Here is a 17,687-nt window from a genome sequence, read left to right on the forward strand (position 1 = left end):
TTCGACGCCAGGAGAATCAGATGTGCACGGACAAGGAAGAACTGAAGAAGGCATTAACGAAGATCAAGGAGCTCCAAGAAGAACTCAAGGCTACACGCGAAGATTATTTGGAGGAGATCAACGCACTAGTAGGGAAGATTGACGACCTGGAGAAGAAGATTGGAGTATTCGTGGGAAATCCAGTGCCAAAAGCAGAAGTCGACGAATGCACTTGTCCGGATAACTACATCATCATCGACGACACCGACTCAGAACCAAGTGAAGACGACTGGGTTGATGAAGCTGGAGCAGACATCATGGAGTCTTCAACGGATCAGAATTTTAGTAGACCACCATATCAGTAGTAGTTTTCCCCCATTTAATAGTATAGTTCAAGCACTTTGTAACGCTAGTTAGATCGATTGTTTTGCCTTGTTTGATTGATTGAGTGATATTGATTGAATTTGTCTCATGAGCATATGGGTAGTGTTTTCTCTCTAGACCTCATTCTACTCTTAACTCTCATCTCTTCTAAACCTATCAGATGCCTCCGAGACGCGACACCGGATTTGTTTTTCCGCCAGAGATCACCCAGTTGATTCAGCAACAGAATGCCCTGATGCAAGTGTTAGTGCAGAACCAAGGCAACAACAACAACAACCCACCGCCACCACCACCTGTTGATCACCTAGCCCGTTTCCTGAGGCTAAACCCGCCGTTGTTTTCCAGTAGCACCGAGCCGATTGTAGCAGATGATTGGCTCCGCAAAGTTGGAACGGAGTTGACCACTGCAGGATGCACAGATGCGGAAAGAGTGCGTTTTGCCGCACATCAGCTTGATGGACCCGCAGCATCATGGTGGGAGAATTATACAGCCACGCACCCTATTGACACTGTCACATGGGACCAGTTTCAGCAAGCTTTCCATACAGCTCATGTTTCAGCAGGAGCTATGGCTATGAAGAAGCGTGAGTTTCGCAACCTACGCCAAGGAGGACGCACCGTAGGCCAGTATGTGGAGGAATTCAGTAAGTTAGCACGTTATGCACCAGATGACGTTGCTACAGATGCAGCCAAGCAGGAGAAGTTTTTGGAAGGACTGAATGATGAGCTGAGTATGCAGTTGATGGTAGCAACCTTCAACAACTACCAGGAGCTGGTAGATAGAGCTCTCATGATTGAAGGGAAGCAACAGCAGATTGAAAACCGTAAGAGGAAGTATGGACAAGGGAAGTATAACTCAGGAGCTCAGCAGAAGCCTCGATTTACCCCAAAGCCGGGAGGACAGTTTCAGCATACCCAAGGGATCGAGCGTGTTGGGTTATGTGGTGCACCCATGCAGGGAAGTTTATCTATTCGAATAGTCGTGTCCCTCGGTAAAAGGACGACCCGGAGTTGTACCTTGACCTTATGACAACTAGAGCTGGATACTTAATAAAACACACCCTTCCAAGTGCCAGATACAACCCGGTGATCGCTCTCTAATAGGGCGATGAGGAGGGGATCGCCGGGTAGGATTATGCTATGCGATGCTACTTGGTGAACTTACCATCTACTCTCTTCTACATGCTGCAAGATGGAGGTGGCCAGAAGCGTAGTCTTCGACATGATTAGCTATCCCCCTCTTATTCTGGCATTCTGCAGTTCAGTCCACCGATATGGCCCTTTACACATATACCCATGCATATGTAGTGTAGCTCCTTGCTTGCGAGTACTTTGGATGAGTACTCACGGTTGCTTTTCTCCCTCTTTTCCCCTTTCTATACCTGGTTGTCGCAACCAGATGCTGGAGTCCAGGAGCTAGAGATCCCGAGGATGATTCTACCTGGAGTTCGGCTTCGAGAAGTAGTTAGGAGGTCCCAGGCAGGAGGCCTTGCCTTTTCGATCGTTGCTACTTTTGTGCTAGCCTTCTTAAGGCAAACTTGTTTAACTTATGTCTGTACTCAGATATTGTTGCTTTCGCTGACTCGTCTATGATCGAGCACTTGTATTCGAGCCCTCGAGGCCCCTGGCTTGTATTATGATGCTTGTATGACTTATTTATGTTGTAGAGTTGTGTTCTGATATCTTCCCGTGAGTCCCTGATCTTGATCGTACACATTTGCGTGCATGATTAGTGCACGACTGAATCTGGGGCGTCACAAGTTGGTATCAGAGCCGAATGCCTATAGGAATCCCCCTTCCAAACTCCTTGGCCGAAGTCGAGTCTAGTCATTGAAAAAGTTTTACTAACATGGCTGTGTGTCTTACGGGCCCACGTCGCCATTGGGTGGTACTAGGATCTTTTACTCCTCGACCTTTACTCTTGGACTCTGATCTCTCTCCTATTCGGGTAAAATGAATTTTGCTAATTCTAACATTAGGATCTCGTTATCACTTTCACCCGGAGAGCCCCTTATTACTGATGATCGTCTGCTGCACGTGAGGACCCTGAAGACACACTCCGCTGTTAACCCGAGAACTTGTGTTCATCGCTTTTGCAATTCCCTTCCATCGATAAACTCCTATGGATAACCACGTATACTCGCCATTCATACAATGTTTCCCAGTTGATCTTGTTATTAAAGATACCCCGAAATACTCGTGAATACCCCTACGGATAAATCCTTGCACTTGTCGAGTATCCGCTCATCCCCAGTTGTTCATAAGTTTCACAAAAGTCTTCGAAATACCATTCGGTCTTCCGAAAATCCTGAGCAGCCTATTGCTTTTGAAATTCTTGCTTGCTTGCATTATGGTTAATTCCATAAGTCTCGTAATCTTATTGACTTCCCTTGTCATTTCCATTTTGAGTCCGTTGATTCAATATGTTGCGAATGCCCGCAATCCTCAATCAGATCCTAGAATTCATCCTTCCGGCTCAGATGTCATTTTAAACATGAGCTGGTTCTCGACAATTCAAATTGCCGTCGATTGTGCCCCTAAGTCTATTCAACTTATCCATCCTTGATCAGAGCGTCTGCTTTCGATCCTTCGATTTGGAATCATAATTCCTTTGCATTTAAGCTCCGAAATATTCAGATGATTCCATAACCTACTACAATTGCATTCTTTCCTCTTCTGGTTAAGTATCGATACTTACATCAGATCCCTTGAGGACCATCAGATCCTTTGTTGTATTTTATCTGACAACGTCCTTCATATTCAATCACTTTGGAAGTTCTTTCCCTGATACATAATGCCTTTGGTAAATCCTATTCCTTGATTTGTCCAACCATGCTCTGCTTTCGAGCTGGTGATATTTACTATTGAAGCTTGTGGTATATGTTTCCACGATGCCCCGATGGGTTGAACCTATGCCTTCCATAATATGTGTGAACTCGAAAGTTTTCATGAGTCATACTCTTCTGACATTTTGCCAGATAAAATTTCAATGCTACAACTTCTTCGAAAGCGAGAAGTGAATGAAAGGCTTTGCAGTGAAGAAGTGGGAGTTGACCTTGAACCTTTGTGTTCATGCCCATGGACCCGATGTGGAACTTATCACGGAAGCTTCTTGCAAAATATTTAATCATTTTGGTAACTCTTTCGGTGTCATTAAATTGGATCCCTTGCAGCTATACATTCGACCATATTGTTCTTTTTTATCCCATTTCTCGGGCAAGCTTAAGTATTTCTTCTGCGGATCAATACCCCAGTCCAACCTTTACTTTCATCTATCGTCGAGTATTACACTCTGGTATCTCGAGAATATCATGGGACTGCATAACTTCTTATGGGTTCTTCATCAACTGTTAATTCTCACTGATTCCAATTTTCCTGGGTTTTGGGTTGTCGTCAACCGAGAACACCGAATAGTGAATCAAGTCTGCACTCCGATTCAATAACTCTAAGTAATTTTCGTTGCTTATGAGTTTAATAATCCTTCAAGACGTTCCTAGCCTGGTCGGCTATATCATTATCGTGCTGATTTTAACTGTGCTACCTGGTCCTTAATCCTGGAGCACAACTTCCGATGATGAGCTAAGCTTACGTCGATTTCCTCATCTTATCGTTCCACCTCAAACAACAAGCTTGATCCCGAGTTGGTGTTGTATCCGTGGATCCAATATCTTTCGCCACAACCGTCCCTTTGCTTGATGCAGTCGCTGTTCGATTACTTCTTCGTGGAACCTCTCGACAAATGTGTCGTGATCATCATCAACATTCTGAGGTCTTCCAAGATATCTATCAAATTCTTGATGAGAAATAGCATCCTTTGCCCTCAATGATTTGGGTTATCATCCACAACATTATTGCATTCCCTCCAACACAAAACTTGTTCCTGTTTTGTGTTGTACCTTGAGTTCCTTGATATCCAACTTATGTTATGTTCTACCGCGGAGTATTACCATCTTTGATGTCAAGAATGTTGTGAGGATTGCTCCACCTCTTAAGAATTCTTGCTATAATGATACTTCTCACCATCACCATTCTTTCTTGGTCCTCGTGTTGATTCCAACCGGGGTACCCACAAGTGAACGGTGTTGTTTGGATTCTGCACTTCTAGCAACCCTATTGCTTTGAAGTTAATGATCGATAATTCATTCTTAGCCTATCGGTTGCTAAACCACCATTCTAACGTTGCTCATGCTACTATAAGCCCACATTTCGGGTGCACCTTTTCAGCCAATGTTTAATTGTGGATGTTTTCCTCGAACTTACATCATTATATCATTTGCTCTGACAAATGTTATCTCCTTGTTCACATAATTGTGGAAATCGATCTTTTGAAAATCTCAATGAATTGTCACAGAGTTCATCAGCCACCTCCTCGTTCTTTCCTTGGTTAAATGATGAACTCTTGTTCCGGAACTTGCTTCCATAGTTCATTTCCCGAGAATCTTACAATGACATCTCGTCAATTTGTGTTGCACCTTTTCTTCTCAGGCATCCTGAGTTGGAGGTATTCTGACACCAATCAGATCTGAATCTCGGTCGGATATGATGGTTGGAACATATTTCCAAGAGTTATATCATTGGTCTTTATATGAACCGGTACGGTGATGTCATGCCTAGCACACCTGGCCGGAGGACCTATTGTTATAGTTTTGTTTTTAGCAAGCTTAGCGATTCTTCCATGAGGAAATTGTAACACTTATTCTATAAGTTGTTCTTGATGAATCCTTTGTGTTTCCAAAGTCGGATCTTCACCTGATGACCATGTCAATGCTATCTCGAAGCATGTCTATGGTACTCCGATTTTCAATGAGAACATTTGAAGCCCAATGCTAAATGTTTCCTGCTCAATTATCCAAACACCGCTGTATGGGTAATGTCATGAAATTACTCTCCCCTTATCTAAAGGGTTTTCTACTTCTATCCAATCATGGATATCATGCTCTGCTTGTCCTTGGGAAGGATATACCCCTGAAATATGTGTTTAAACACATTTTCCTTTCCATTGTTTTGTTTAATCTTTCTTGTGATCTATATGATATAAGCAGTAATAATTTACTGCTTATGTAAACACCTCGATGTACAACTCTGTCAGTAAGACCGTGTTACTATTGTTGATGACATTTCGGTATCCACCGATGGACGAGAACTTTGCCTATTGGTCCGCCTTGTTTCAACGAGCAGGAAAATGGTTCTCTTTGTCCCTCGCCTTTGGTACCAACGATGCTGCCAACATAACTGACTGGCTATTCTCTGGCATGCCTTGCTTACATGATCGTGCAAGACGTCGCCCCTCTTCCTACTTTTAACCCACATGGTGGGCCCATAACCCACAGTTCTACAGGATCGAAACCTGACTCTCCTATACACCCCCGGTTTCAAAAGTTATTCCTCGCACTTGACTTTGTATGTAGTTCACGGGCCACCTGCCTAGTGATCTATTCTGGTATCAGACGCAATACTTATTCCCATTGCTATAAACCCCTTTCACACTTCGTTTCAGGCAACGAACGATTGCCTATCCGTTTGAAACTTCTCATGGTACCTTCTTACTTTGCTCTCGATATCTTCTTAAGTTTCAAATCGAGAGATACTTATGCTTCTTCCCTGAGTGAACCGTCTGATGCTCAATCTTGTTAGAATCCATCCATATAGAGTTTTCCCTTCTTACCCTTTCGTAAGTACGGTGAAGATCCTGAAGGAAGTACGACAACTTCATCATGATGACCTGAAGCAGAGAAATGAAGACATCAGCGCTATGGATCGACCACTTCGAGAAGAGCAACCAAGACCGAGAAGACTCGATAGAATTTTGTAACCAGAACTTTCCCCCTTACTCCACCTCTTAAATCTCGGGACGAGATTGCTTGTAGTGGAGGAGATTTGTGACGCCCGGATAATTACGCTACAGTAATCCCCTGATAATGACTGCCAAGTCATCACAATTAGTTTGCCAAACATCACTTGGTTCCAAATGAAACTCAAATTCAAATTCAAATTGCATGTCAAATTGTTTTCTTCAAAATTTAAAAGACAAAATGTTCGTTGGGTTGCAAATATTCTCTAAGTAATTAACATATACTAACCAACATTTTATAAGGTATTTAAATGCCCAAAAATAATTAAAACAGGGTCAAAACAGTAACTTAAAATGCTTTTCCAAACTATAAAATTCCAAAACATTTAAGTAACTCCCAAACCTTTTTGTGGCAGAGTCTAAATTAGCAACACTATTTATGGACCAAGTTTCACATTTTATAAAACTAGTTTGCTATTAAAATTAAAGTCAAAACAGAAAGAATAAAAGTTACAGAACTATAAGAATAGTAAAAGAGCTAAAAGGCACTGTACACTTGAGCCCACTAGCTATAGTACAGGCCCAGCCCACCATAGCGGTCATCTCCTTCCCCTGTTCACCAGAGGCGCCGTGGACGCAGCACGCACGTCGACGCCGCCGATGCACACGCGTCGTTGATCCCGCGGTTCCATAGATGGGATAAGACCACCCTGGCCCCTCCTCGAACCCTAGGCCACCCCTTTCCTCTCGCACCCCCATGCCCTCTCACCCGAGCGCCGCCGCTCACTGTCGTCACCGCGTCGTCGCTGTTGCCATGGCCACGACCGCTCCTTGGCCGCACTGACTAGTCCAGGAGGACCGCCGCCGTCGACTTCGTCCATCCAGAGCATCAAATCGAGCGGAGCCATCCCGTGCGCTCGCCATCGAGCTCCTATTCACCGCGTACATCACTGGCCGCCGTCGACGATTGCCTCGTCTCCAGTCCACCTATGGCCTTCCCGTCGCTTCCGTTGGAACCATTGTGAGCTCCTCTTCCAAAACCCCCGCTCCCCCTGCTCTCCCCCTCGATCCGTCCCCTTTTAGCCGCCCGCACTTCAGCCGCCGTGGCCGGAGCTCAAGCTGCCGTGCGTGACCGCGCTGCTGCTGCTCTAGAACGTTGATGCCTGTCGCCCCCTGCGCGCGCCCGGCCGCCCGTGGCCGCGCCCCTGTGCCTGCAGCCGTCTGCCACGCTGCACGCGGCTCCTCTTAGCACTGCTCCTGCTCCATGCGGCTGCTTGCTGCTGCTCTTTTGTTGTTGCCCCGCTGCTCACCCTGTTGGTGCTCTGCTCCCTGCCGCAAGGCCCTGATTTTGCCGCTCGCCTTGGCCACCTCGACCGTGCCCTGCGCCCTCCCGCGCATGCCCCGCGTGCACGCCATGCCCACAGCTCGCGCGCCTGTCGTGCGGCTGCTCCTGGATGCCTTGTGTGCTTCAGGCCGTGGCTGCGCATGCCCAGCCGTGAGGCACGGCTAGACTAATGGCCGGTCCATTTAATTAGTAGTGGGTTAGATTAGGGGCTAAACTATCATATGCCAAGTGGGCCCTTGTACTTAATTAGTTTAGTTAATTGGGTAGGCCTATTTCTATTATTAGGTGTAGTCTATGACATGTGGGCCACACTCCCTGTTGACTGGTCACCCTTGACTAGGTCAACCCAACCATTGGACCCCACTTGTAAGCCACTGAAACTAAGCTACTGCTGTGTGCACCTAGCCAATTCCTTTTTAAATTCGAATTAATAATATTCAAAAAATAATAAACTTTAGAAATTCATAGAAAATAATCCGTAACTCGGATGAAATTACTTTGTACATGAAAGTTGCTCAGAACGACGAGACGAATCCGAATACGCAGCCTGTTCGTCCACCACACATCCCTAGCATAGCGAACCTGCAACATTTCACCTCTGGTTCATTTGTCCGAAAACGCGAAACACCGGGAATACTTTCCCGAATGTTTTCCCCCTTCGTCGGTATCACCTCCTACTGCGTTAGGTCACCCCTAGCACCGTGTATTGCCTTGTTATATGTTGTGATGCTTTGTTTGCTCCGTATTTACTGTTTCTTCCCCCCTCTTCTTCTCCGGTAGACCCCGAGACCGGTGCTGATGCCCCCGAGTACGACTACATCACCGACGAGCCCTCCTTCTCAGCTGAACTTCCAGGCAAGCCCCCCTTGATCACCAGATATCGCCTACTCTTCTCTATACTACTTGCATTAGAAGAGTGTAGCATGTTACTGCTTTCGGTTAATCCTATTCTGCTGCATAGCCTGTCATTGTTGCTACAGTTGTTACCCTTACCTGCTATCCTACTGCTTAGTATAGGATGCTAGTGTTCCCTCAGTGGCCCTACACTCTTGTCCGTCCGCCATGCTATACTACTGGGCCGTGATCACTTCGGGAGGTGATCACGGGTATATACTATATACTTTATATACATGACATATGTGGTGACTAAAGTCGGGTAGGCTCGTTGAGTACCCGCAAGTGATTCTGATGAGGGGGGCTGAAAGGACAGGTGGCTCCATCCCGGTAGAGGTGGGCCTGGGTTCCTGACGGCCCCCGACTGTTACTTTATGGCGGAGCGACAGGGCAGGTTGAGACCACCTAGGAGAGAGGTGGGCCTGGCCCTGGTCGGCGTTCGCGGATACTTAACACGCTTAACGAGATCTTGGTATTTGATCTGAGTCTCGCCATTTGGTCTATACGCACTAACCAACTACGCGGGAACAGTTATGGGCACTCGACGTCGTGGTATCAGCCGAAGCTCTTCTTGACGTCAGCGACGGAGCGGCGCGCGCCGGATTGGACTGGAACGCCTGCTAGGCTAGGTCTGCTTCCGGCCGCGTACGCAACGTGCAGGTGTGCAATGGGCGATGGGCCCAGACCCCTGCGCGCATAGGATTTAGACCGGCGTGCTGACCTCTCTGTTGAGCCTAGGTGGGGCTGCGACGTGTTGATCTTCCGAGGCCGGGCATGACCCAGAAAAGTGTGTCCGGCCAAATGGGATCGAGCGTGTTGGGTTATGTGGTGCACCCATGCAGGGAAGTTTATCTATTCGAATAGCCGTGTCCCTCGGTAAAAGGACGACCCGAAGTTGTACCTTGACCTTATGACAACTAGAACTGGATACTTAATAAAACACACCCTTCCAAGTGCTAGATACAACCCGGTGATCGCTCTCTAATAGGGCGACGAGGAGGGGATCGCCGGGTAGGATTATGCTATGCGATGCTACTTGGTGAACTTACCATCTACTCTCTTCTACATGCTGCAAGATGGAGGTGGCCAGAAGCGTAGTCTTCGACAGGATTAGCTATCCCCCTCTTATTCTGGAATTCTGTAGTTCAATCCACCGATATGGCCCTTTACACATATACCCATGCATATGTAGTGTAGCTCCTTGCTTGCGAGTACTTTGGATGAGTACTCACGGTTGCTTTTCTCCCTCTTTTCCCCTTTCTATACTTGGTTGTCGCAACCAGATGCTGGAGTCCAGGAGCTAGAGATCCCGTGGATGATTCTACCTGGAGTTCAGCTTCGAGGAGTAGTTAGGAGGTCCCAAGCAGGAGGCCTTGCCTTTTCAATCGTTGCTACTTTTGTGCTAGCCTTCTTAAGGCAAACTTGTTTAACTTATGTCTGTACTCAGATATTGTTGCTTCCGCTGACTCGTCTATGATCGAGCACTTGTATTCGAGCCCTCGAGGCCCCTGGCTTGTATTATGATGCTTGTATGACTTATTTATGTTGTAGAAATGTGTTGTGATATCTTCCCGTGAGTCCCTGATCTTGATCGTACACATTTGCGTGCATGATTAGTGTACGATTGAATCGGGGGCGTCACAAGTTGGTATCAGAGCCGACTGCCTGTAGGAATCCCCCTTCCAAACTCCTTGGCCGAAGTCGAGTCTAGTCATTGAAAAACTTTTACTAACATGGTTGTGTGTCTTACGGGCCCACGTCGCCATTGGGTGGTACTAGGATCTTTTACTCCTCGACCTTTACTCTGGGACTCTGATCTCTCTCCTATTCGGGTTAAATGAATTTAGCTAATTCTAACATTAGGATCTCGTTATCACTTTCACCCGGAGAGCCCCTTATTACTAATGATCGTCTGCTGCACGTGAGGACCCTGAAGACACTCTCCGCTGTTAACCCGAGAACTTGTGTTCATCGCTTTTGCAATTCCCTTCCATCGATAAACTCCTATGGATAACCACGTATACTCGCCATTCATACAATGTTTCCCAGTTGATCTTGTTATTACAAGATACCCCGAAATACTCTATATTGTTCCAAGAATACTTGGTGCCTACTGACTTGCATTTCTTTGTCACGTGAATACCGCTACGGATAAATCCTCGCACTTGTCGAGTATCCGCTTATCCCCAGTTGTTCATAAGTTTCACAAAAGTCTTCGAAATACCATTCGGTCTTCCGAAAATCCTGAGCAACCTATTGCTTTTGAAATTCTTGCTTGCTTGCATTATGGTTAATTCCATAAGTCTCGTAATCTTATTGACTTCCCTTGTCATTTCCATTTTGAGTCCGTTGATTCAATATGTTGCGAATGCCCGCAATCCTCAATCGGATCCTAGAATTCATCCTTCCGACTCAGACGTCATTTTAAACATGAGCTGGTTCTCGACAATTCAAATTGCCGTCGATTGTGCCCCTAAGTCTATTCAACTTATCCATCCTTGATCAGAGCGTCTGCTTCCGATCCTTCGATTTGCAATCATAATTCCTTTCTTTAAGCTCTGAAATATTCAGATGATTCCATAACCTACTACAATTGCATTCTTTCCTCTTCTGGTTAAGTATCGATACTTACATCAGATCCCTTGAGGACCATCAGATCCTTTGTTGTATTTTATCCGACAATGTCCTTCATATTCAATCACTTTGGAAGTTCTTTCCCTGATACATAATGCCTTTGGTAAATCCTATTCCTTGATTTGTCCAACCATGCTCTGCTTTCGAGCTGGTGATATTTACTATTGAAGCTTGTGGTATATGTTTCCACGATGCCCCGATGGGTTGAACCTATGCCTTCCATAATATGTGTGAACTCGAAAGTTTTCATGAGTCATACTCTTCTGACATTTTGCCAGATAAAATTTCAATGCTACAACTTCTTCGAAAGCGAGAAGTGAATGAAATGTTTTGAAGTGAAGAAGTAGGAGTCGACCTTGAACCTTTGTGTTCATGCCCATGGACCCGATGTGGAACTTATCACGGAAGCTGCTTGCAAAATATTTAATCATTTTGGTAACTCTTTCGGTGTCATTAAATTGGATCCCTTGCAGCTATACATTCGACCATATTGTTCTTCTTTGATCCCATTTCTCGGGCAAGCTTAAGTATTTCTTCTGCGGATCAATACCCCAGTCCAACCTTTACTTTCATCTATCGTCGAGTATTACACTCTGGTATCTCGAGAATATCATGGGACTGCATAACTTCTTATGGGTTCTTCATCAACTGTTAATTCTCACCGATTCCAATTTTCCTGGGTTCTTGGTTGTCGTCAACCGAGAACACCGAATAGTGAATCAAGTCTGCACTCTGATTCAATAACTCTAAGTAATTTTCGTTGCTTATGAGTTTAATAATCCTTCAAGTCGTTCCTAGCCTGGTCGGCTATATCATTATCGTGCTGATTTTAACTGTGCTACCTGGTCCTTAATCCCGGAGCACAACTTCCGATGATGAGCTAAGCTTACGTCAATTTCCTCATCTTATCGTTCCACCTCAAACAACAAGCTTGATCCCGAGTTGGTGTTGTATCCGTGGATCCAATATCTTTCGCTACAACCGTCCCTTTGCTTGATGCAGTCGCTGTTCGATTGCTTCTTCGTGGAACCTCTCGACAAATGTGTCGTGATCATCATCAACATTCTGAGGTCTTCCAAGATATCTATCGAATTCTTGATGAGAAATAGCATCCTTTTCCCTCGATGATTTGGGTTATCATCCACAACATTATTGCATTTCTAGTCGACCACCACATCAGTACTAGTATTCCCCCATGTATATAGTAGTAGTCTGAGCGCTTTTGTAACGGTAGTTAGATCATTTGTATGCCCTTGTTTGAATTGATTGGTGTGATATGATTGTGTTTGTCTCATGTGCATATGGGTAGTGCTTTCTCACTAGACCTCACTCTATTCTAATCTCTCCCCTCTAAACCCATCAGATGCCTCCGAGACGTGACACCGGATTTGTCTTCCCACCGGAGATCACTCAGTTGATCCAACAGCAGAATGCCTTGATGCAGCTACTAGTCCAGAACCAAGGCAGCAGCAATAGTCCAGAACCAAGGCGGCAGCAACAACAGCAACAACAGCAACAACAGCAACAACAACAACAACAACAACAACAACAACAACAACAACAACAACAACAACAACAACAACAACAACAACAACAACAGAGCCGATTGTTGTTGATGAGGTTGAATCTGCCGGTGTTTTCCAGCAGCACCGAGCCGATTGTTGCTGATGACTGGCTATGCAGGATTGGAAGGGAGTTGACCACCGCAGGTTGCATAGATGCGGAGAAGGTGCATTTTTCCACACACCAACTGGATGGACCCGCAGCCTCATGGTGGGAGAATTACACAACCACTTTCCCTATAGCCAATGTCACTTAGGATCAGTTTCAGCAAGCATTCCGCATTGCACATGTCTCAACTAGAGCTATGAGCATGAAGAAGCGTGAGTTTCGCAACTTACGCCAGGGAAATCGTACTGTGGGGCAGTACATGCATGAGTTCAGCAAGTTAGCTCACTATGCCCCGGATGATGTGGCCACAGACGCCGCGAAGCAAGAGAAGTTTATGGAAGGGCTGAATGATGAGATGAGTATGCAGTTGATGGTAGCCACATTTTCTAACTACCAGGAGTTGGTAGACAGGGCTCTTATGATTGAAGGAAAGCAGCAGCAAATAGAGAGCCGCAAAAGGAAGTATGGACAAGGGAGGTACAATTCTAGAGCCTCGCAGAAGCCTCGTTTTACCCGAAACTTGGGAGGATATACCCATAATCATGGAGGCCACACTCACAATGGAGAAAGTTCGCATAATCACAATGGCCCCAAGAATGGAAATGGAATGGAAGCGCTGGGAAGAATCCCAATCCTTTCACCAGAGCTCAGGTGAACCACATCAATGTGGAGGAGGTTGAAGATCAGCCTGACACAGTGATTGGTATGTTTTTGGTTAAGTCATTTACTGCTCTCGTTCTTTTTTATACTGGTGCATCGCATTCATACATATCAAGGGGATTTGTGGACAAGTTTAAGTTACCCACCTTAGCCCTTAGGTCACCCATGTTAGTAAGCTCACCAGGAGCAGAGTATGTGGCCAGCCGATGGTGTGATCGGTTACCCTTAACCATTGGTAGCCATGTTTTCCCCTCAGACCTAATAATTTTGGAGTCACAAGAATTGGATATAACACTGGGCATGGATTGGCTGTCGAAGTATGGAGGAAACATTAACTGTGCTAGTAAGTCAATCCTGCTCACCACCCCGGAGGGGAAAAGGATTAAGTATGTATCCAGGCATGCGCCAAGGAGAATCCAAGTAAACTCCCTCTCAGGAGTTGTTCAGGAGGAAGTGCCAGTAGTGAAGGATTACCCAGATGTATTTCCAGAGGAACTACCATGCATGCCGCCGGATCGAGACATTGAGTTTTTGATAGAGCTGTTGCCAGGCACCGGACCGATATCAAAGAGGCCATACCGGATGCCCACAAATGATCTGGAGGAGATTAAGGCCTTGTACAATGGGAAGTGCTTAGGAGAGGTGCTTAGAGAAATAAACCAGGATTTCCTTAAGCACCGGTGTTTATTTGTATAGGGTAGACGCTTAACTAAGTGTCTCTCCTATAGAAATAGGCACCGGTGCTTCAGAAAAACCCGGTTTATTTTTCTAAGCACCTCCCTAAGCATCTCCCATTGTACAAGGCCTAAGAAGCAGATTAAGGAGTTATTGGAGAAAGCTTACATTCGACGAAGTTCGTCACCGTGGGGAGCCCCAATGCTCTTAGTTGAGAAGAAGGATGGATCTTTGAGAATGGTTGTTGATTATCGTGCGTTGAATGAAGTGACGATCAAGAACAAGTACCCACTACCGATGATCAATGATTTGTTTGACCAGCTGCAAGGAGCTAAAGTATTCTCCAAGATCGATCTGCGATCAGGATACCACCAGCTGAAGATTCGAGGACAGGATATACCTAAGACAGCTTTCACTACAAGGTATGGGCTATATGAGTACACGGTTATGTCATTTGGATTGACTAATACCCCTGCCTATTTCATGAGTATGATGAATAAGGTGTTCATGGAGTTCTTGGATAAGTTTGTTGTGGTGTTCATTGATGATATTTTGGTATACTCGAAGAATGAAGAGGAACACAAGGAGCATTTGCGTTTAGTTCTCGAGAAGCTCAGGGAGCACCAGTTATATGCCAAGTTCAGCAAGTGTGAGTTTCAGTTGAAGGAAGTTGGATTTCTTGGACATGTTATATCAGGAGAAGGTATAGTAGTAGACCCTACCAAGGTCCAGTCAGTCACTGAATGGTTGGCACCCACCTCAGTAGGAGAGATCCGCAGTTTTCTAGGACTCGCGGGATATTATCGGAGATTCATTGAGAATTTTTCCAAGATTGCGAAATCCATGACGGAGTTGTTGAAGAAGGACACCAAGTTCAAATGGACAGATGAATGTGAGGCAAGTTTTCAGGAGTTGAAGAAACGTTTGGTTACAGCCCCGGTACTGATTCTGCCGGATATACGCAAAGATTTCCAAGTGTATTGTGACGCTTCTCGTTTAGGACTTGGAGGTGTACTTATGCAAGATGGAAGAGTTGTTTCATATGCCTCACGTCAGCTTCAACCGCATGAGTTGAATTATGCCACACATGATTTGGAGTTAGCAGCTGTAGTTCATGCACTCAAGACTTGGAGACATTTTCTTATTGGAAACCGTTGTGATGTGTACACGGATCACAAGAGTTTGAAGTACATTTTCACACAGAAGGAGCTGAATCTCAGGCAAAGGAGATGGTTGGAGCTTATAAAGGATTACGATATGAAACTCCACTATCATCCAGGCAAGGCCAATGTCGTAGCAGACGCTTTGAGTCGGAAAAGTTATGTCAATACCCTCGTAAGCGGAGGATTACCAAAGGAGTTAGCCGAAGATCTCAGGGAGCTTCATTTGGAGATAGTTCCTCCAGGTTTTGTTGCAGCAATGGAGGTTCAGTCAACGTTATTGGGAAGGATTCGAGAAGCTTAGAAGGATGGTAAGGAGATTGCTGAGATAAAGGAGAAGATGAATGAAGGAAAAGCCAAAGGTTTTCGTGAGGATGAACACGACACTTTATGGTTTGAGGACCGTGTTTATGTACCCAATAACGCGGAGATCAGGAAGTTAATACTTCAGGAAGCCCATGACTCGCCATACTCGATACACCCCGGAAACACCAAGATGTATTTGGATTTGAAGGAGCGTTTCTGGTGGACAGGTATGAAGAAGGATATCGCCGAGTATGTAGCTGTATGTGATGTATGTCAGAGAGTGAAGGCAGAACATCAGAAGCCAGCAGGATTGCTGCAGCCTATGCCGATACCCGAATGGAAGTGGGACAAGCTTGGCATGGATTTTATCACCGGATTACCCAGGACCCGATCGGGATATGATTCTATTTGGGTAGTAGTGGATCGTCTGACCAAATGGCTCACTTTATCCCAGTGAAAACCACCTATACGAGTGTGCAGTTGGCCAAGATATATATGACCAGGATTGTATGTCTGCATGGAGTTTCGAGGACCATCGTATCAGATAGAGGAACACAGGTCACTTCAAAGTTTTGGCATCAATTGCATCAGACTTTGGGTACCAGGCTAGAGTTCAGTACAGCTTTTCATCCGCGGACAGATGGATAGACTGAGAGAGTAAATCAGATTCTGGAGGACATGTTGAGAGCTTGTGCGCTAGATTATGGATCTAGTTGGGATGATAATTTGCCGTACGCGGAGTTCTCATACAACAACAGTTATCAAGCCAGTTTGAAGATGGCCCCGTTCAAAGACTTGTATGGAAGAAGGTGCAGGACACTGTTGATGTGGGATGAAGTTGGAGACCGTCAGTTGTTTGGACCAGATCTGATCAAAGAGTCAGAAGAGAAGGTCAAGTTGATTCGTGACAGACTGAAGGTAGCTCAGTCCAGGCAGAAGAGTTATGCAGACTCAAAACGCAAGGAGGTAATCTATGAAATCGGAGACAGAGCATATCTTCGTGTATCACCTCTGCGAGGAGTTAAATGATTTGGAGTCAAGGGAAAGTTAGCCCCGAGGATTGTAGGACCATACCGAGTTTTGGAGCGTATGGGAGAAGTGGCCTACAAGTTGGAGTTACCCGAAGGACTGTCAGGAGTTCACGATGAGTTTCACGTTTCCCAGTTGAAGAAGTGCCATGCAGAGATGGCCGATATTCCTCTGAGAGATACAGTGCCCCTGGAAGCAATTCAGTTGGACAGTGATCTGACCTATGAGGAGAAACCTGTCAAGATTCTGGAGTTTGCCAGCCGAGTTACGCGCAGCAAGGTTATCAAATTTTGCAAAGTTCAGTGGAGCCACCATACCGAGGATGAAGCCACCTGGGAACGAGAGGAAGACCTACGGAAAGACCACCCACACCTATTTTCTAGCCAACCCGAATCTCAAGGGCGAGATTCATCTTAAGGGGGTAGGTCTGTAACATCCCAAATTTTCCATTTGGAATGTTATACATAGGTCATCATATGCATATCATATTTTTATTTGCATTTGGTTGTGATCCTAGAAATCTTAAGCAACTCAAGGACCTACGGAGAGAGTTAGGGATTTCATTTATTTTCATATTTGAAGTTTTCTCAAATTTGAAAAGAGGATCATTTTGGTTTTAATAATTTTTCCCTCCGAAAAAATATTTCCAATATTAAAAATAAAAGAGAGGAGAAAATATGACTTCTCCAAAATAAAAGAAATATTGGATAAAAATATTAAAATCAAATAAATAATTTTATTTTGATTTTATTGCTATTTTATTTGAATTAGAAAATATGCATTTTCTTAAAATTGCACTTTAGGCCAGAAAAATGTTCACTTTGTTCTAAATATTTTATTTAGATGGTGAAAATTGTTTTTGGATTTTCTTTAAATTTTTTATATATCTATTTAGGATTTTCCCTTTTTGGCGAAATTTATTTTAAAAAAACGCGTCGCCCGACTGGGCCAACGGCCCAGCGCCCCGCGCCCCGCACCCCGCACCGCCTCCCGCTCCGACTAGGGACGGAGTCCCGAGCCGCGCCGCCGCCGTGTCCCGCCCGGACTCCGCCGCCACCAGCACCTCCCTCAAGCCACCCGCACCCCCCCTCTTTATAAATGCCACCCGCCGCCGCCTCTCCCCCACATCGCCAGCCGCGCCACCAGCGCCGCCGCAGCC

The sequence above is a fragment of the Triticum aestivum genome, chromosome 7D (genome assembly GCF_018294505.1).
Source record: "Triticum aestivum cultivar Chinese Spring chromosome 7D, IWGSC CS RefSeq v2.1, whole genome shotgun sequence".
In the NCBI taxonomy this organism is placed as follows: Eukaryota; Viridiplantae; Streptophyta; class Magnoliopsida; order Poales; family Poaceae; genus Triticum; species Triticum aestivum.